Source organism: Vicugna pacos, chromosome X (genome assembly GCF_048564905.1).
Source record: "Vicugna pacos chromosome X, VicPac4, whole genome shotgun sequence".
Lineage (NCBI taxonomy): Eukaryota > Metazoa > Chordata > Mammalia > Artiodactyla > Camelidae > Vicugna > Vicugna pacos.
Window position 1 is genome coordinate 38,774,364 of NC_133023.1, and position 19,033 is coordinate 38,793,396.

The following is a 19,033-nucleotide window of genomic DNA, read 5'->3' on the forward strand; positions in this document are numbered from 1 at the left end:
AAATGAACCTATACACAAAACAGAAACAGACTCATGGACACAGAAAACAAATTTATGGTTACCAAAGAGGAAGAGGGGGGAGGGATAAATTAGGAGTTTGGGATTAATAGATACAAACTACTACACAGAAAATAGATAAGCAACAAGGATTTACTGTATAGCACGGGGAACTATATTCAATATTTTGTGATAACCTATAATGGAAAATAATCTGAAAAAATATATATGTAACTGAATCACTTTGCTGTACACCTGAAACTAACACAATATTGCAAATCAACTATACTTCGATTTTTAAAAATTGAAATTAAGACTCACAGATCTAGAGGACAAATGAGTGATTGCCAGTGGTGAGAGGGAAGGGGGGAGGGGCAATATAGGGGTAGGGAATTAAGAGATACAAAACTATTAGGTATAAAATAAGCTACAAGCATATATTGTATAACATGGGGAATATAGCCAATATTTTAAAATAACTATAAATGGAGTATAACCTTTAAAATTGTGAATCACTATATTGTACACCTGTAACTTATAGACTATTGTGCATCAACTATACTCATTCAAAAAGAGCTTTTAGAAAAGCTTGGCTTGTTACTTGGCCTGAGAACACAGCTCTCTGGCCCTTCCTTGGCTCGGCTTTGCTGCTATTGAAGAAAAGCCGCTGGCTTTTTAAAAATATCCTGGATTCACAGATCCTAATTGCCTGGGCCTGACTCGAAGCTGAAAGCTGAAACTGTCTTCTGCAGCTGTTTCAGCCTCGCTGTGAGCTGTGCATCTCGAAGAACAGATTCCAGATTCTGGATTTCAGACCGTCTCTGTGGAGCCAGAACTCCAAAAATAGGCTGAACGTGATGTTTGATTATCATACAAATGCTGATGGGAAAGGGCTTGTTCTCTGAATTTGAGATGCTGATCATCTCTGTATTTCTTTTTTGGTGGTGGTGGTGGGGTGGGATTAGGTTTATTTATTTATTTTTAATGGAGGTACTGAGGATTGAACCCAGGACCTCGTGCATGCTAAGCACATGCTCTACCTCTGAGCTATTACTGCTCCCCACCCCACCACCACGCCCCCTACCACCAACCTGCCTCCACCCCCGGCTCTGTTTTCTGATATAGAGACTACTTGTGTGGTTTACCTGGGGTGACTGTTGAAAGCTACAAGGCTGGGGAGTACATCACGGGGAGTGTGATAGCCCCCTACTCCCCACAGATGGAACTCGAGACCTCCCCCCGCCACTGTGTCACTGCTGTTGAGTTGCTGTGTTCCACTTTCCAAAGGGCTTACAGTTTGTACCAATGAACCAATAGCCTGACTCTACCTCCCTTATCTCTCTCTTGCTACACACACTTTAGCAAGGCGTTTGATGGTTAAATGTAGCTGCCCCCAGCAAAGGGTTGCTTTTTTTTTTCTCTAGCTACTCACTGGGGAAATGATCAGGGCGAAAGGAGTGGGAGGTTATGCAAAATCACTTGGGGGAAAAAATGGAAAGTTCAGGATTCTTCCTGACCAATTCCTGAACGTGATGTGTCTTTCTGGTTAAATTGTATAAAAATATTTTCCTGGGAAAATATGTTTCCTTCTTGCATACAACCCTTCCAGACAAAAGGTCTAGAGGAGGGTGGAGTGATTGGGAAATGTAAGGTTATGATCACTCAATGAGACACACTGATGTCGTAACCATGGAGAAATCAAGAAAAAGCTGGGGAGCAGAGAGGGCATTAATCAGCTTCATTTTTCTGAACTGCTCCTGGAAGCTTTCCCCTCTGTCTGAAGAAAGATGCCCTGCGATGTTTCATCTCCAAGCTGCTGTGAGCATTTGGAATGCAAACCGACTGTGAGCCTTCAGTCACACCTGACAGAGCTCTGACCATGGGACCGCAGGGGTAGCTCCAGCCACTGCGCTTTGCCTGCAGAGCGCCTCCAAATGTAGTCCACACAAGGGGTGGACAAGCCCTGAATGGGACAAGCCAAATGATGGAAACTGGCTGCCTTCAAGCCACCTTGGGGGCCCCATTAACTCTGTGTCACTAGTGTCTGTCCTGAAACCAAAGCCTCAAACGAATTATTCAAACTGGACAAGGGAGTTCATCTAAGTCCCTTAGATGGTGGGACGTCACACTGGGGCCCCGGTGAGCTGCACTGCCTTCCTGATGTATGTCCTGCTCAGGGCGCCCTAGCAATCGTGAACTCTTTGTTTCCAGGGGTGTCACGTGGGCCCTCTGGGATGGCACTTCCTGTGTGTGCTCCCTGAACATCCCAGCATGGCCTCAGACCCCGGAAGACTTTCAGGTCAGCTTCCGCTTAAGGAACATAGTCAACTGTGCTTGAACAGATGCCACAAGCCAGGCTCCCCCCCCCACCCCAAAAGATTCATCTAGAAATTTAAGGAGGAAGCCACCTGGCTTTCTAAGCTAGATCTTTGTGGTGAACAGGATTTGTTTTAATTGGTAGAATCTAGGACCCCTAGAGGGTATAACTGAGGTCAGTAGCACAGGTTGGTCTCATCCTGATGCATGGGGTCCTACTGATGATTTTGCTGTAATTGCCTTGGCCAAGGGCCAACGGGTGAACAATCCAGAAAGGGGTTAAGAGAGTATGCCTAAGACCGCTGTCTTTGAAAGGCCTCCTTGGAGCGTTAGCCCTTGGCTGGGAACTTGCATTTGGAAAGTGTTCCCAGTATTCCTTAACTGATAGGGACGGCTCACTTGCCTAGACTCTTGTGCAGTGTGATTTATACCGTCATCTGCCTTCCTTCTAAGAGTCTTGCCATTTTGGTACGTGCTAGGCAGAGAGTGCCGTGTGACGAGCCCTCAGTAAAAACCTCGGGCATTGAGTCTCTAATGGCTTCCCTGGGCAGAAACATCACACGCGTGTTGCTGCGTTTTCGTTGCTAGGGAACAACGAGCTCTGCATCACGGGAGAGAGACAGCAGGAGGAAGCCCGCACGTGGCATCCTTCAGACTCTGCCTGTGTCTTTTTCCCTTGCCCATTCTGTCACATATCCTTTTGCTGTGATCAAACTTAGCTGTGACTACAACTATATACTCAATCCTGTCAGTCCTTCTGGCAAGTCATTGAACGTGAGGTGATTCTGGGAACCCCTAACACAATGGGATAAATGAATGAATAACTATCATCCCCTGTATCTTTGAGAAGCTGTATTTTTGGTGTGGAAGAAAGGAAAGACAGATACAATGGAGACGAGGTTAAGTAAAAACAGACCAAAAAAAAAAAAAAACCCCAGCAAAAAACCAACTTAGATTCTTGAATTTGAATTGGAAATACCAGGATGATCTCATAAGATAGTTTATTAAAAAAAAGAATGTGTGTGTTCATATGTGGAAATACCAGGATGATCTCATAAGATAGTTTATTTAAAAAGAATGTGTGTGTGTGTGTGTGTGCACTTTCTAGCTATGTCTGCGGAAGAGGCCTAGAAACAGTGACCAACTCAGTAATAATCCACAACCTGGCACCCAGATTGTGGCCTTAAAATACCATTTCCCATGAAAAGAAACCAACATTTCTTAGAGAAACGACTGGTTCCAGATCTGAGACTGGAAATGTACAAGATGACTCTGGAATCTTGTCATCATAGCAGATGGTGAGGAAGTGTTCAAGGCTTACTAGGGTCAGGGCCAAAGGACCTGGGAACCAGCTTTAGGAATCTTCCACTGGCCACAGATGAGACAATTTGAGCTTCAAGAAGATAATAATTGCGATTTGACTGAAACCCATCTAATATGTTCAGATTCACAAATTCACAATGATCTTTAATAAAGTAGTAACCTTTGGAGGGTGATAGGGAATCAAATCATTTTTTTGAAAACTGGTCAATAAAAGGAAAAGAATAAATCATTTATCTGAAAACTGGTCAATAAAAGGAAAAGAATAAATCATTTATCCTGCCTTTCCTATGGGAACTGTAGCATCGGTAACCAAATGACAGATGAGTGAAAGCACCTTGCTAAAAGTATCGCAATTAATAAATGGGAAAGAATTGTTAGAGTTTGAGTATCACCATTTCACAACGACTAATGAATGGTGGATCTAGGCTCGGAACATCTCAGCTGCTAACATCACAAAAAGAATGACAATTGGACATTATGTGCCCCTGATGAGAAGACATGCTGCTCCCTGAAGTCTTGCTAAAGAGATCAAACCTCAATCAGATATGGCCTCTGCATCCAGATGCCTGTTTGCAGGAAACAGAGAACAAAAAAATATGCTGCACTGCATGTGAAATAACAGAAAAAAATATATATGTATAGGTCTCTGCCCTCAGTTTCTGACACCGAACTCCTAAAGCCCTGGCAATTTCCTAAGTGATGAGAGCACTTGAAGCATCTTTTGTTCTCACACTTGGTCTTTTATCCTGGATCCTGACACAGAGCTCCTAAATCCTTTGGAATTTCCTGGGTGACAGCAGTATCTTTTGTTTGAATGAGGTGACTCTAAGTGGGTTCCTGGATAGGGGTTGGTCACCAGAAAGACCAAGTTTTGTTTAGAAGCGTGACGTTTTCAGCCCTACCCCCATTCTCCAGAGAGAGGAGATGGGCTAGAAATGGGGTTCATGGTCAATCATGGCTACGTTATGAAGCCTCCATAAAAATCCTGAAAGTATAGGGTTTGGAGAGCTTCTAGGTTGGTGAACACGTGGACGTGCTGGGAGAGCGGCACACTTGGAGAGGGCAGGGAATCTCGCCTTCACACATACCTTGCTCTACATACCCCTTTCATCCGGCTGTTCATCTGTATCCTTAATCATATCCTTTTAAAAATAAACTGGTAAACAATGAGTAAACTAGTTTCCTGTGAGCTTCTCTAGCGAATTAACTGAATCTGAGGTTTGGGTCATAGGAACCTCTGATCTATAGCTAGTTGGTCAGAAGCACAATGGTTTGGACATGCAACTGACATCTGAAGTCTCATAGGACTGAGCCTGTGGGATCTGATACTATCTTCAGGTAGGTAGTGTCAGAATTGAGTGAAATTGTGAGAAAGCTGGTGTCACAGAGAATTGCTTCGTGTGTGTGTAGGGGGGAAACACCCACATATCTGGTGTGAGAAGTGAGTGTGGTAGCAGTGTGAAAGTACAAGAGACACACAAAGGAGTAGTGTAGGTTTTTTATACACTGCACCACACGTGGGCAACCACCCAAATCTAGGCTGTGGAAAATCCAGACTTGAGTGAGAAACTTGAGACGAAAAGAGACATCAAAATCTAACAATGTTTCTTAACAGGCAAGACTAAATTCTAAACTACAATGTTTGGAACGTACACCCGTGTGATATAATGATAAAGAAATTCAAGGCAGTAATTGCTATAAAGTCAGGGTGATGGTTGGTGGGTTGAAATTGGGTGGGGCTTCTGAGGTGAGTGACAAAGTTCTTTCTTGAATTCAGTAGTGGTTACAAGGGTGTTTGCCTTATAATAAACCATTAAGCTATACTTTTGTGTTGTGTGGCCTGTATTTATATTTTGTTTTACTTTAATAAAAGTATTCAAGTCCTGGGCTACTATTGTTTTTTCCCTTATAGTAGAGAATATTTATCTTAAATGCCCAATCATCTTCCATTTTATGCAAAAACGGTGCAAAACTCTTTGCTCGTTACTGTTTTCCTCCTATTTTGAGATTTCTGTTCTAAGGTTAGAGAATTTTGTTGCATATTTTCCTCAAGTCCAGAACATTGATGGTAAATTCTCTGTGCTCTTTGTTTAAAAATATCTTTGCATTTACCGATAAGAATTTTCATACTGTTCTTTTAGATAAGATGAGTGGAAATGAAGTAACTTCTTTCTATTCTTACACCTAAAAAGAGGAAGGATCAGAATTGAAACTTGTGAATTTTACTCAGAATTTTGAGGTATTTCCAGTATTTCATAGTGAGTAAAATCTGGAGTCAATGTTAACTGAACTTAGTATATTGTTTCTAGCACTGTGGCCTCTATCAAGTACCCTCACAATATTGTTGCCCAGTAAATCTAAAAATTAAAAAAAAATGAACTGTGGTAATACACACCAGACATTTACCAGCTTAACCATTTTTAAGTGTATAGTTCAGTCGTGCCAAGTATTTTCACAGGGTTGTGCAAGCAACCAATCTCCAGAACTTTTTTTTTTTAACATTTTTTATTGATTTATAATCATTTTACAATGTTGTGTCAAATTCCAGTGTTCAGCACAATTTTTCAGTCATTCATGGACATATACACACTCATTGTCACATTTTTTTCTCTGTGATTCATCATAACATTTTGTGTATATTTCCCTGTGCTATACGGTGTAATCTTGTTTATCTATTCTACAATTTTGAAATCCCAGTCTATCCCTTCCCACCCTCTACCCCCCTGGTAACCACAAGTCTGTATTCTCTGTCCATGAGTCTATTTCTGTCCTGTATTTATGCTTTGTTTTTGTTTGTTTGTTTGTTTTTGTTTTTTAGATTCCACATATGAGCGATCTCATATGGTATTTTTCTTTCTCTTTCTGGCTTACTTCACTTAGAATGACATTCTCCAGGAGCATCCATGTTGCTGCAAATGGCATTATGTTGTCGGTTTTTATGGCTGAGTAGTATTCCATTGTATAAATATACCACATCTTCTTTATCCAGTCACCTGTTGATGGACATTTAGGCTGTTTCCATGTTTTGGCTATTGTAAATAGTGCTGCTATGAACACTGGAGTGCAGGTGTCATCCTGAAGTAGATTTCCTTCTGGAAGAACTTTTTCATCTTGCAAAACTAAAACTCAGTACCTGTTAAACACCAATGCCCCATTTTCCCCTCCACCAGCCCCTGGCACTAACCTGCTGTCTGTGTCTATGAATTTGACTACTCTAGGTATCGCATATAAGTTGAATCGTATAGTATTTGTCTTTCTGACTGTGTTATTTCACTTGGTATAATGTCCTCAAATTTCATCCCATGTTCTATATTCTGACATTTTTACAGCCAGCACTTTAGTCTATTTGGAATTCATTTTTTCCACATGCAAAAATATTATTTTAAAATTTACATACAGTAAAATTGACTTGTTTTAGCGTGTAGTTCAGTGAGTTTTAACACATATATTGATTCCAAAATCAGTATACAGTACACCTAAATCAGTATACAGAACAGTTTCAAGCCCCCCAGACACTCTCTTATGCTGCTCCTTTGTAATCAAACCTCCCCTTCATCCCAGTCCCTGGCAACCAGTGATCTGTTCTCTGTCCTATACTTACGCTTTTACCAAAAAGCCATATAAACAGAATCATCGGGATATTTTGCTCAGGTTATGGTATGTAACCTTTTGAGTCTGGCTTCTTTCACTCTGCATAATACTTGGAGATTCATCCGTGTTAATGCACGTATTGATGGTCCATTCCTTTTTATTACTAAGTAGCAGTACTCAGCAGGAGTTGTATATTTCTTTGTATGAATCTATCAGAGTGCGTTTATACATTCACTCACTGAAGGACATTTGGGTTGTTTCCAGTTTGGGGCAATTATGCATAAAGCTGCTGTAAACATCGATGTACAGGTTTTGGTGTACACATAAGTTTTCATTCCTCTGTGGCAGAGGCCAGCAAACTATAGCCCCGTGAGCCAAAACCCGCTCACTGCCTATTTTTGTAAATAAAGTTGTATTGGAACCGGCCACACTCACTTGTTCACGCATTGGTTGCTTTCCTGCTATAATGGCAGAGTTGGGTAGCTGCGCAGAGACTGTGTGGTGTACAAAGTCTAAAATATTTACTGCCTGGCCCTTTCTGGGAAAAGTTTACTGACCCCTGGAGTTCATAAAGAATTTTATGCCAAGTTCTTCCCTCAAGGGAGGGAGGGAGACCCCACCCTCCTGGGACCACAGCTCCACTTACTGGAGAGGAAGCTTCCCTTCCCTCAGTTTTGGCTCCTCTGAGGTCTTTGGCCACTGTTGATGCCACCATGAGATTGCTTAGGGTCCTGGACACAGGAGACCAGAGAAAATAAACAGAAAAATAAAAATAGTGGGGAATTTCCACACTCTGAGCATTGGACATTCTCTTTCCTATTCCTGAAGTCAGAACTAAGGGGCTTCTGGATCTCTCTCTGCACCACAGTGCTCGCTTCTGGTTTCACCCTGCGTTTAGTTCTGGCTGGAGAATACTGGAAGAATGAAAAAGGTAAACTCGCCACTGTTTCAGTGATACGTCAGATTCTTGTCTTCTTCCCCAGTCTTCTGCCACTCTACTTTTCAGAGCCCTCAAATAGCTGGTCCATGCATTTTGTCCAGGTTTTATAGCTGAACCAAATCTGTGACCTCTGTCTCGCCTGCAGCGGGCAGCCACTGATGTCTCTGCTCAGATTTTTTTCTTGTTTTTTTTTTTTCTTAAGACTGGCTTTCTAGGGGTCACCTCCCCATGTCTGTACAGCTTAATGTTCATCAAGAGATTGATCAGAGGTTGTGCAAAAACATGTCAAGCCATGTTTGACTTGCTTAGCTGCCAGAGAGTACATTCAAACCTTAGGCCTTTTACAAGTCTGCCCTGGCTTTTGTTTCTCACTGGGCTTGCTCATTGTCTCCTCTGTGCGAACACAGGCTCAGTAAGACAGAGATAGATAGATGGATGGTTTGCGTCTGTTTTGATCTCTGCTGCACATGCGCAAAGGCGCCTGTCTGCCTAAGGTAGTTTATCAAGCCCCCTATGGATGTCCCATCACCCAGATCTCCTCATTAAACTCCCAGCAGACCAGTCCATTACTTGCCCCAAACAGGCTGTAAGGTCCCACTAATGGCTCTGCCGGCCCCCTACGTGTGGTTGCTGCTGAGACAGCCACTTAAACCGGCCATGCTCCCAATCATGCTAGCCATCTCCAGCAGCGGCACTGAGGACTGTGTTTCCCTGGTTGGCCCCTGCCCTGGTTGAACGACTCCACCAGCAGCGCTGAAAGAGGGAGGGGAGCCACATGGAAAAAAACCACCACAAACTGCACTGCTACGAGCCACAGTCTAGCAGTTTTGATGAATAAAACACTTGTTTGCAGAATGCGTTTGGTCAGTTTCCAGAATACTGTAAGGGTTGTTTTTGACAGTTTTTTTTCTCAGCAACCCTAAGTTGCTTTTGGGAGCGAGGAGTCACCTCTTTACTCCATCCTGCCAGAAGCAGATGTCTGCCTTAAGTTTTGTTTTGTTTAATTTTTTTTTTACATTTTTTATTGAATGATGCCTTAAGTTTTATACAAGCAAAAATAATACAAGAAAGCAGCAATACCTGCCACCAGCCCCAAACCTCACTGGGGCAGGGGTGCTTGGCTCTTCACAGACATCCTCAAGACAAAACATCTGCTAAGACTCCACACTTTCCCATCAACCACACGCTCATCCTGAATCAACTATGCCCCACCGTTATCCTCCTCTGTATTTTAGAACTGAATTCCCATGACCTTTAACCTCTAGAAATCCAGTCACCACTCCACTGGGATGTGCAGGGCAGTGGTGAGCTGCATAACGAGACCTAATGTGCTTACAAAGAAAAAACTTCTTCCATTTTGTTATTTTCAAGCTTTCCATTTCATGTTAAGTATTTCCTCTCTAAACTGGACATTGCTGTACGTCGTTCATATATCCGATCTGAGATTCTCTATCATTATGACGTCAATTTAATCATTTATATGCAGTGCCATTCTTTGGCCTTATTTCTAGACCAATGATTCTCAACAGGGGGCAATTTTGCCTCCTCAGCACCGCCAAGGGACATTAGGCAATGTCAGGAGGTACTTTTTGGTTTTTACATTGAGGAAGTGATGGTGCTGTTGGCATCTAATGGGAAGAGGAAGCCAGGGATTCTGCTAAACAGCCTACAATGAACAGTATGGCTCCCCACAACAAAGAAATTGCTGTAGATGTTTTGGGGTGTCAGGGAAGGGGAAATTTCCCCCCCACCCCTCTTGAGTTCTTGTGGCTGGACTAATAATAAAATTGACAGATTAACAGGAGAAAAAGAAACAACTTTAATTCATGTACACGGAGCTCTTATAGAAATAGGACCTAAGAAGTTGCTAAAAAAAGCAGATTTTATATTTTGTAGACAAAGAAACAATAAATTTCCCTGAGGGATTTCTATGAGGAATTGACAAGACAAAGAAACCTGGGTTTGGGGTGCTTAATTAGTAAAGAATCTAAACAGAGTTTGGGCTTGGGGTAGTAAATGAAAGGCATAGCAGGGTTTGTTTGTATAGGTATCTTGGCCCAAATTCCCTGTCTCTGACGATAAGGGTGTCCTGCTAACTCCAGAGGCAGAGAGTGTACCTTTCACACGGGAGATTTATTTCCTGTTTTCCGGGAGACAGAAAGGAGGGTCAACGTGTTCCTCTTGCATTGTCCGTTTCTCAAGTAACTTTAATTCAGAGTAATCAATATGCCATTGAGGCATATTTTGGGGCAGCGTGCCCTGGGTCCCTACAGGGGTTATACATTCTATTTCTCAATAACTAAATCCCAGAGATGCAGTCATTGACATTTTGGGGCTGTGAATCACTGACTCACTGCACACCCAGTAAATAACCACCAAGAATGCTCCATCTGCTGATTTCCAGAGGCTCCGAATCACAGCTGTTGATGAACAAATACTGATCCAGAATTGCCTCTTCTGTGTCCCCCAGGAAGCCCACTGGCTTGACCCTCAACCCTCTTAAGTACAGACAATCACTAAGAGGCATGGATTTCATAAGACTAAGGCCCCATACAGACCATACGGAACATAAGTCACCCTGTAGTCACTAGACATATAGACCCTAACCATTGACCCCTCCAGAGCATCCACATCCCAGACGCCAGCCCCTAATCACTGCCTTACAGACAACCACAATCATTGACTTCCAAAAGCCTCCCAATCGTTCACCTACACATTTCCCTCAATCAGCAACTGTCACAGGCCTTTAGTTGCTTTAAAGCAAGAGAACTCCAGTTTCCTGACTCTTAAAGACACCCAACCCGTGACACCAACAGATCCCAAATCATTGACTCAATAGACACCTAAGGCTGGATATCAGGGACTCCTACCTCTGACCCAACAGACAGCAAATAGCTACATAGATCCTTGCCCAGTGAAGTCTGAAGTCCACTAATCACTGACCCCCGCCCCCCCCCCCCCCGGAGAGTCCAATCACTGATCCCCCACAGAATATTAATCACCAAGAAGATATACAGATGGCAAATATGCATATGAAAAGATGCTCAACATCATATGTCATTAGGAAATTACAACTAAAAACAACAGTGGGATACCATTACCTACCTATCAGAAGGGCTAACATCCAAAATACTGACAATACCAAATGCTGGTGAGGATATGGAGCAACAGGAATTCTCATCTGCTGGTGGGAATGCAAAACAGTACAGCCCCATTGGAAGAATTTGGCAGTTTCTTGCAAAGCTAAATATAGTGCCACCATATGGCCCAGCAATTGTGTTCCTAGGTATTAATCCAAATGAGCTGAAAATGTATGTCCACACTAAAACCTGGACAGGGATGTTTACAGTAATTTTATTCATAATTGCTGAAAACTGGAAGCAACCGAGATGGCCTTCAAAAGGTGAATGGAGAAACAAACTATGGTACATCCACACACTAGAATAGTATTCGGCAATAAAAGGAAACCAGCTATCAAGCCATGAAAAGACATGGAGGGACTTTAAATGCCCATTGCTTAGTGGAAGAAGCCAGTCTGGAAAGGCTACATGCTGTTTGATTCCAACCATATGACATTCTGGAAAAGGCGAAAAGATGAAGACATGTACACCCATGTTCACAGCAGCACTATTTACAACAGCCAAGAGGTAGCAGTAACCCAAGTGATGGATAAATGGATAAACAGATGTGGAAAGACAAATACTACATGGTTCCACTTTTATGAGGTATCTGAAGTAGTCAAATTCATAGAAACAGAAAGTAGAAATGTGGTTACCAGAGGCTGGGGGAGGTGGAAGTGGGAAGTTGTTTAACGGGTACAAGGTTTCAAATTTGCAAGATGAAAGAGTTCTTGAGATCTGTTGTACAACAAGGTGAATGTACTTGACATGGCTGAACTGTACCCCTAAAATGGTTAAGATGGTAAATTTTACATTATTTTTTATCATAATAAAAATGTTAAAAAATTATAGTAAAAAAGGTCAGTGGTTGGTAAAAGAGTTTCATGAAGTTGGGGAAGGAGGACTAGATGGAGCACAGGGGATTTGTAGGGCTGTGAAACTGTTGTGTATGATACTGCAATGCTAGATACGTCATGCTACATTTGTCCAAATTCATAGAACTGCACGAAACAAAGGGTAAACCCTCAAGTTAGCTTTAGTTAACAATGTATCGACATTAGCTTGTGAATTGTAAGAAATGTTCTTTGCTAATGCAAAAGGTTAATAATAGGGGTGATGAAATAAAATGGATATTTGAAGGCAGGACAAGAAAAAATGAAACATAAAATTCCCTCTCTGTGTTTATTCGGGCCACCTCCCTCCACCCCTAATGTGCAGAGTGCATCTGCATGACACATTAACCAGAGCACCTAAAAGATGGGAGTGCCTGCTTGACCATAAAAATCTATTTTTTTCCTTTCTTCTGATGCCGGCAATGCAATTTCTTAAAATAACAGCCTTCTTTCCAAACTCTGTAACGGGTCATGGTGACTTCCTGATCACTCTATACATGCTTATCTGGACTATGTATCCGTATTCTTGGTGAACTTTATTAAAATATCAATATGTCATTTTGATGTATGACCTTTTGTCTCAGAAATGTGTGTGACTAAGCCTTCAACTTCTAACATGCAGAACAGTCCTCAGAGCCTTCTGAAAGTCTGTTTCCAGGCTTATAATCCTGTTTGGCTCAAATAAAATTCCCCTTTTTAATTCTTAACTTGCTTGTTAATTGAACTTTTGTCAACAAGGGAAACTGTGAACCATGGAGAGACAGAGTATATGGGGAACTCTGTATGAGCTGATCAATTTTTTGCAAACCTAAAACTGCAATAATAATAATAATCATAAAATTTGGGGGGAGGATATAGCTTAAGTGGTAGAGCACATGCTTAGCATGCACAAGGTCCTGAGTCCAATCCTCAGTACCTCTTCTAAAAGAAAAAGTAAACCTAATTACCCTCCTCCCCCCAAAAAGATAAATAAATAAACATGAAATTAAAAAAAAGAAAAAAATCATAAAGTTTATTAATTAAAAGATGAATGCAAATGGTGTTGGTCAAACAGTTTGTTGGATTCGTTCTGCTTTGTGAAGCGTGTTTTCAAGATCCAGCCATATTACCTAGTCCTTGTCAGTGTTTGTCCACCAGTGTCAGATACCCAGGCTGCTGCCAAACAAATATATGTACTCATCTGTGTTCCCTGTGAGGACAAGATTTGCTCAGGGATACTTGCCTAGATTCAGATTCCTAAGTCATAGGATTTAGTTTTACTTAAAGTAGTGCCAGCGACTGGAACGTTGAGCTGTACACCAGAAACTGACACATTGTAAATGACTATACTTCAATTTAAAAAAAAAGTAGTGCCAGATGGCACTCTCAAAGGGCTGCTCTCACCCCCTGGGCATGAAGTTCCTCTGTCCCCTCATCCCTGCCAAAACTTGACATGACCTAGCTCTCCAATTTATGATAAACTTGTGGGTATAAATAATATATCATAGTTGTTTTAACTTGCATTTCTCTAAATGTTAATGAGGTCAAATATCTCTTCATATGTTTCTTACCAACTCGTTTGTGAACCGCCTGTCATCTTCCTTCCCTAGTTTTCGATCAGAGCTCCTACCTTTTACCGTGGTTGCTGATTTGCAGGAGTTCTTGTATATACTAAGTATAAACCTTGGTTGGTGTTGGACATTTCAGATATCTTCTCCCAATTTTTTACACATCTATTAACTTGGTCTCTGGTTCCCTTAATTGAACGGAAATACTTTTGAAATGTAATGACACGCATCAAACTTTTGCCCTATAAATTGTACTTCGTGATTTTCTTTAAGCCATTCTTCACCCCTCCTAAGCAGGATTACCCTCTCCCAAGCTTTATTGGGATATATTGACACATAACATGGTAAAAGTTCAAGGTATACAACCTGTTGATTTGATACATTCATCTTTTGTGAACTGATTACCACCATAGCATTAGCTACTGCCTCCATCCTGTCACATAATTACCATTTCTTTTTTTGTGGCGAAAACATTTAAGATCTACTCTCTAGGTAGCATTTAAATATATGATACAGTATCATTAGCTATAATCACCAGGCTATACCTTAGAGCCCCAGAACTTGTTCATCTTAGAACTGGACGTTTGTAGCCTTTGACCAACATCTCCCCCATTTCCTCTACTCTCAACCCCATGGTAAACACTGCTGTACTGTTTCTCTGAGTCTGACTTTTTTAGATCCCACATACTAGTGATGCCATACAGTATTTGTCCTTCTCTGTCTAACTGATTTCACTAAGCATAATACCCTCCAGGTCTGTCCATGTTGTTGCAAATGACAAGTTTTCATTCTTTTTAATGGCTGAGTAGTATTCCTCTGTGTGTATGTGTATATATAATCTCATGTACTTCATCCATTCATTTGTTGATGGTGAACACTTACGTTGATTCCATATCTTGGCATATGCAGCTCTCTCTATGAGATCCTGATTTCCATTCCTTTGGATACATACCCAGAAGTGGAATTGCTGGGTCATATGGTAGTTTTATTTTTAACTTTTGAGGAAACTCCACACTGTTTTCCACAGTGGCTATATCGATTTGCATTCCCACCAACAGTGCACTAGGGTTCCCTTCTCGCCACATCCTCGCCAACACTTGTTATCTCTTGCATTTTTGAAGATGGCCATTCTGACAGGTGTGAGCTATCTCACTGTCATTTTGATTTCCACTCCCCTGATGGTTAGTGATGTTGGGCATCTTTTCATGTACCTGTTGGCCATTTTGATATCTTCTTTGGAAAACCATCTCTTCATTTCCTCTCCCCCATTTTAAAATCAGAATATTTTGTTTTTGTTTTTGCTGTTATTGTTTTGCTATTGAGTTTTATGTGTTCTCTCTGTATTTTGGATATCCCTCTTATCATATATATAATTTGCAAATATTTCCTCCCATTCCATAGGTTGCCTTCTCATTTAGTTGATGGTTTCCTTTGCTATACAGAAGCTTTTTAGTTTGATGGAGTCCCACTTATTTACTTTTGCTTTTGTTGCTTGTGCTTTTGCTGTCATATCCAGGAAATAACTGCCAAGACCAAAGTCAAGGAGCTGTTTTCTTTGAAAAATTTTATGGTTTGGGGTCTTACGTTTCAGTCTTTAATCCATTTTGAGTTTATTTTTGTGAGTGGTGTAAGATAGAGGTCCAATTTCATTCTTTCATCATTTATTTGTCCTTTGGATGTTCTTGGCTCTCTTGTCAAGTATTAGTTGAGTGTACATGTGGGAGATGATTTCTGGGCCCTTTGTTGTGTTTCAGCGGTCTCTGTGTTTAGTTTTATGCTAGTACCACACTGCTTTGATTACTACAGCTCTGTAGTATAATGTGAAGTCAGGAAGTTTGATGCCGCCAGCTTTGTTCTTCTTTCTCAGAATTGCTTTGGCTATTCAGGGTCTTTTGTGTCTCCATACAACTTTTAGGATTGTTTTTTCTATTTCTGTGAAAAATGCCATTGGAATTTTGATAGGAATTGCATTGAATCTATACATGGCTTTAGGTAATACAGACATTTTAACAATATTAATTCTTTCAATCTGTGAACACAGAACGTCTTTCCATTTGTTTGTGTCTTCTTCAGTTTCTCTCATCAAAGCCTTGTAGTTTTCAGTGTACAGATTTTTTACCTCCTTGGTTAAATTTATTACAAAGTATTTTATTGTTTCTGATGTTATTGTAAATGGGTTGTCTTCTTTCTTTGTCAGATGTTTTGTTATTAGTGTGTATATAAATGCAACTGTTTTCTGTATATTGATTTTATATCTTGAAACTTTACTGAATTTGTTGATCTAGTGGGTTTTTTGGTGGCGTGTTGAGGATTTTCTATATATAACATCATATCATCTGCAAACAGACAATTTTACTTCTTCTTTTCTGATTTCGATGCCTTTTAGTTCTATTCTTGCCTGATTGCTCAGTCTAGGACTTCCAGTACTATATTGAATAGGAGTGGTCAGAGTGGGCACCTCTGTCTTGCTCCTGATCTTAGAGGAAAATCTTTCAACCTTTTTACCTTTGAGTATGATGTTGGCTGTGGGTTTGTTACATACACAGCAGGCAAATTCATCAAGATCTATCCTTTTAAATGGCTGCATACTATTCCATTATGACACATTAAGTCTGTATCATAATTTATTGAATCATTCCCTTATTGAATTTCCCCCCTATTTACCATTTCAAAGGCCTGCATTAAATATCCTTGGAAATATATCTTAATTTACTTCTTTTAATATTTCTAATGATAAAAAGTAATATCCAATCATTGTAAACAATTAAAATACAGAAAAGACCATTTATAATGCAACCTCTCAGCCTCTATCAGTTTTTTTTTCTCTTTTTTTAAAGCTATTTTCTTTTTTTTTTTTCCAGCATGGAGAGGTAATTAGGTTTGTTTGTTTGTTTTAAATGGAAGTACTGGGGATTGAACCCATGACCTTCTGCATGCTAAGCACCTGCTCTACCACTGAGCTGTACCCTTACATCTCCCAGCCTCTATCACTTTTGATGTTTTTTGCACATATATTCCCAGCCTACAGTTTGGGCAAAACACCCAACATTATGACAAAAATCTCTAGTATTATGCATTATCTTGAAAACTACTTTTAAACATGTTTGTTATTTTATTAATAAATAAATAATTTATTTTTATTTATAGAGATTTTCAATCCTATATAAAAGAAAAATACTAGTAAATTGACCCTCACGTATCTATCACCCAGCTTCAACAATTATCAACATACAACTAAATTTGTTTTATCTGTACTTCAGCTCCCCCAGTGGAATATTCAAAAGTAAGTCTCAGACACCATATCATATTATAGATAAATACTATGTTATATATCTTTAAAGCATAAAGACTCTTTCTTTAATAACATAACCACAATACCATTATCACACTTAAAAATTTAGCAAAAAATCTTTAATATTATCAATGTTCAAATTTCCCAGATTGCCTCATAAGTGTCTTATTTACAACTAGATTACTCAAATGAGAATCTAATGTTGTTCGCACTGCATTTGGTTGATATGATTCGTAAGTATCTTTTCATCAATAACACTCCCCCTCCTTTTTTTTTTATTCTTGTATTTCATTTGTTGAAGCATCCTCATCACTTGTCTGAGAATTTCACATTCTGGATGTAGCTCACTGCAACTCCATTGTGTCCTACAATATATACCTCTGGCCCCCAGATTTCTTATAAACAAGTATTAGAGGCTTGATCAGATTCAGGTGAGATATTTTGATAAGAGTATTTCATAGCAGATGCTGTGCATTTTTACTTATATTTATCCACACACACGTGACATTGCCTTGTGCCTCTTTTTGTGATGCTAATATTGGCCAATGGCCTTGGGTATTGAAAATTTTTGTTTTGTTTTCCTTATCAATATAATGTAGATACATTTCAATCTCCTGGCTTAGCTAGTCAGTCTATAGAGGAGACATACTGGAGTTCTCTTTTGGATCCTTATACGGTACAAACTGCTAGCACGGTTGCAGTTTGCAACAAGAGGTTGCGCATTTTTTGCAATTATTCCCTGCTACCCATAAGTTTCATAGTAATATTAATGAGTTTTCTCAAATCTCTGAGATGCAAGTTATCTATATGTTCAAGAATGAACTGTCTAAAATTCACTTTGGAAAGGTCTTCTTATGCCTCTTAAGTATCTAAGAATGAATATGCAACTTCAATGTTACGTCTTTAGTCTATTGTTAGGTTCCAGAGTAGCTGGACATCTACTCTGACATCCCAAATGCTTGACAAGCCAGCCTTTTGCTGGAAAAAAAAAGACAAAGAAAAGGAAGCAAAGGAGATTGTGTGCTGATTATATTTGTAAGGAAATCTTTAAAACATATTTTTAAAATCACTTGTGTTTTAGTCTAGCATTGCTATGGTGTCTTTAAAGTCCCTATTGGAAAGCAATTTGACGATACTTATCATTTACCACACCAATGTTCATGGCATTTAGCATGTTAGCCTCATGTCTCAGAATTTTTCCTTTAAGAGTTACTCAGTATCACTAAAAACTGTATGTTTAAAATTTAATGAAAATATCATTCACAATAGACCCCTAAATATAGAAAACCCTGTATATACAGTTTTGTTTAAGTAAGTTATGTTAAAGCAACATGCTGTAATACTGTTCAGATAAAAGGAACAAAATGTTTATTTTTTCAAAATCCAATGAATTTAATTGAGCAACTACCATATAGTGTTGACTGTATAGGAATAAAACAACAAACAAACAAACAAAATGAAGACCCTGCCCTCCGGGGCTTACATCCTAGTAGCTAGATGAGGTTAACGTTGCCGTAAAAGCAGCGAAATATTCAAATAACAACAGCAAGGAGACTGAAGCTGAGAAAAAAGGGAAAGGGCTGAAACTACAAATCTCGCGATGGCTGGTAGAGAGATGCCAATTAAAACGTGGAAGATCATGACATCACCTCATTTTCATGATGACATTCACAACTGTTGGCCTAAAGCTAGTCTGAACACAGGAGGCCATAATCCTGTGGTTCTGCTATGAGATGTCCCAGCAAAAGGCCCTCTACTCATGCCAACTGCTCTCACATGCCAGGACTTGGGTATTTCCTCCAAGACTAAGGCCACGAGGGTGGTACTCTCCGGAGTACCTCGGGACAGTAGATGTTATTGACCCGGGGCACACTTTCAGGACACAGACGTTAAATAGTGCAGTAGAAAATGTAGAACCTGAAAAAACCAGTTGCATCATGACAACATAATATACTAAGATAGATATGTGGAATGCACCTGAGAAAGGAATGTGAGTAATAAGAATACTTTTAGGC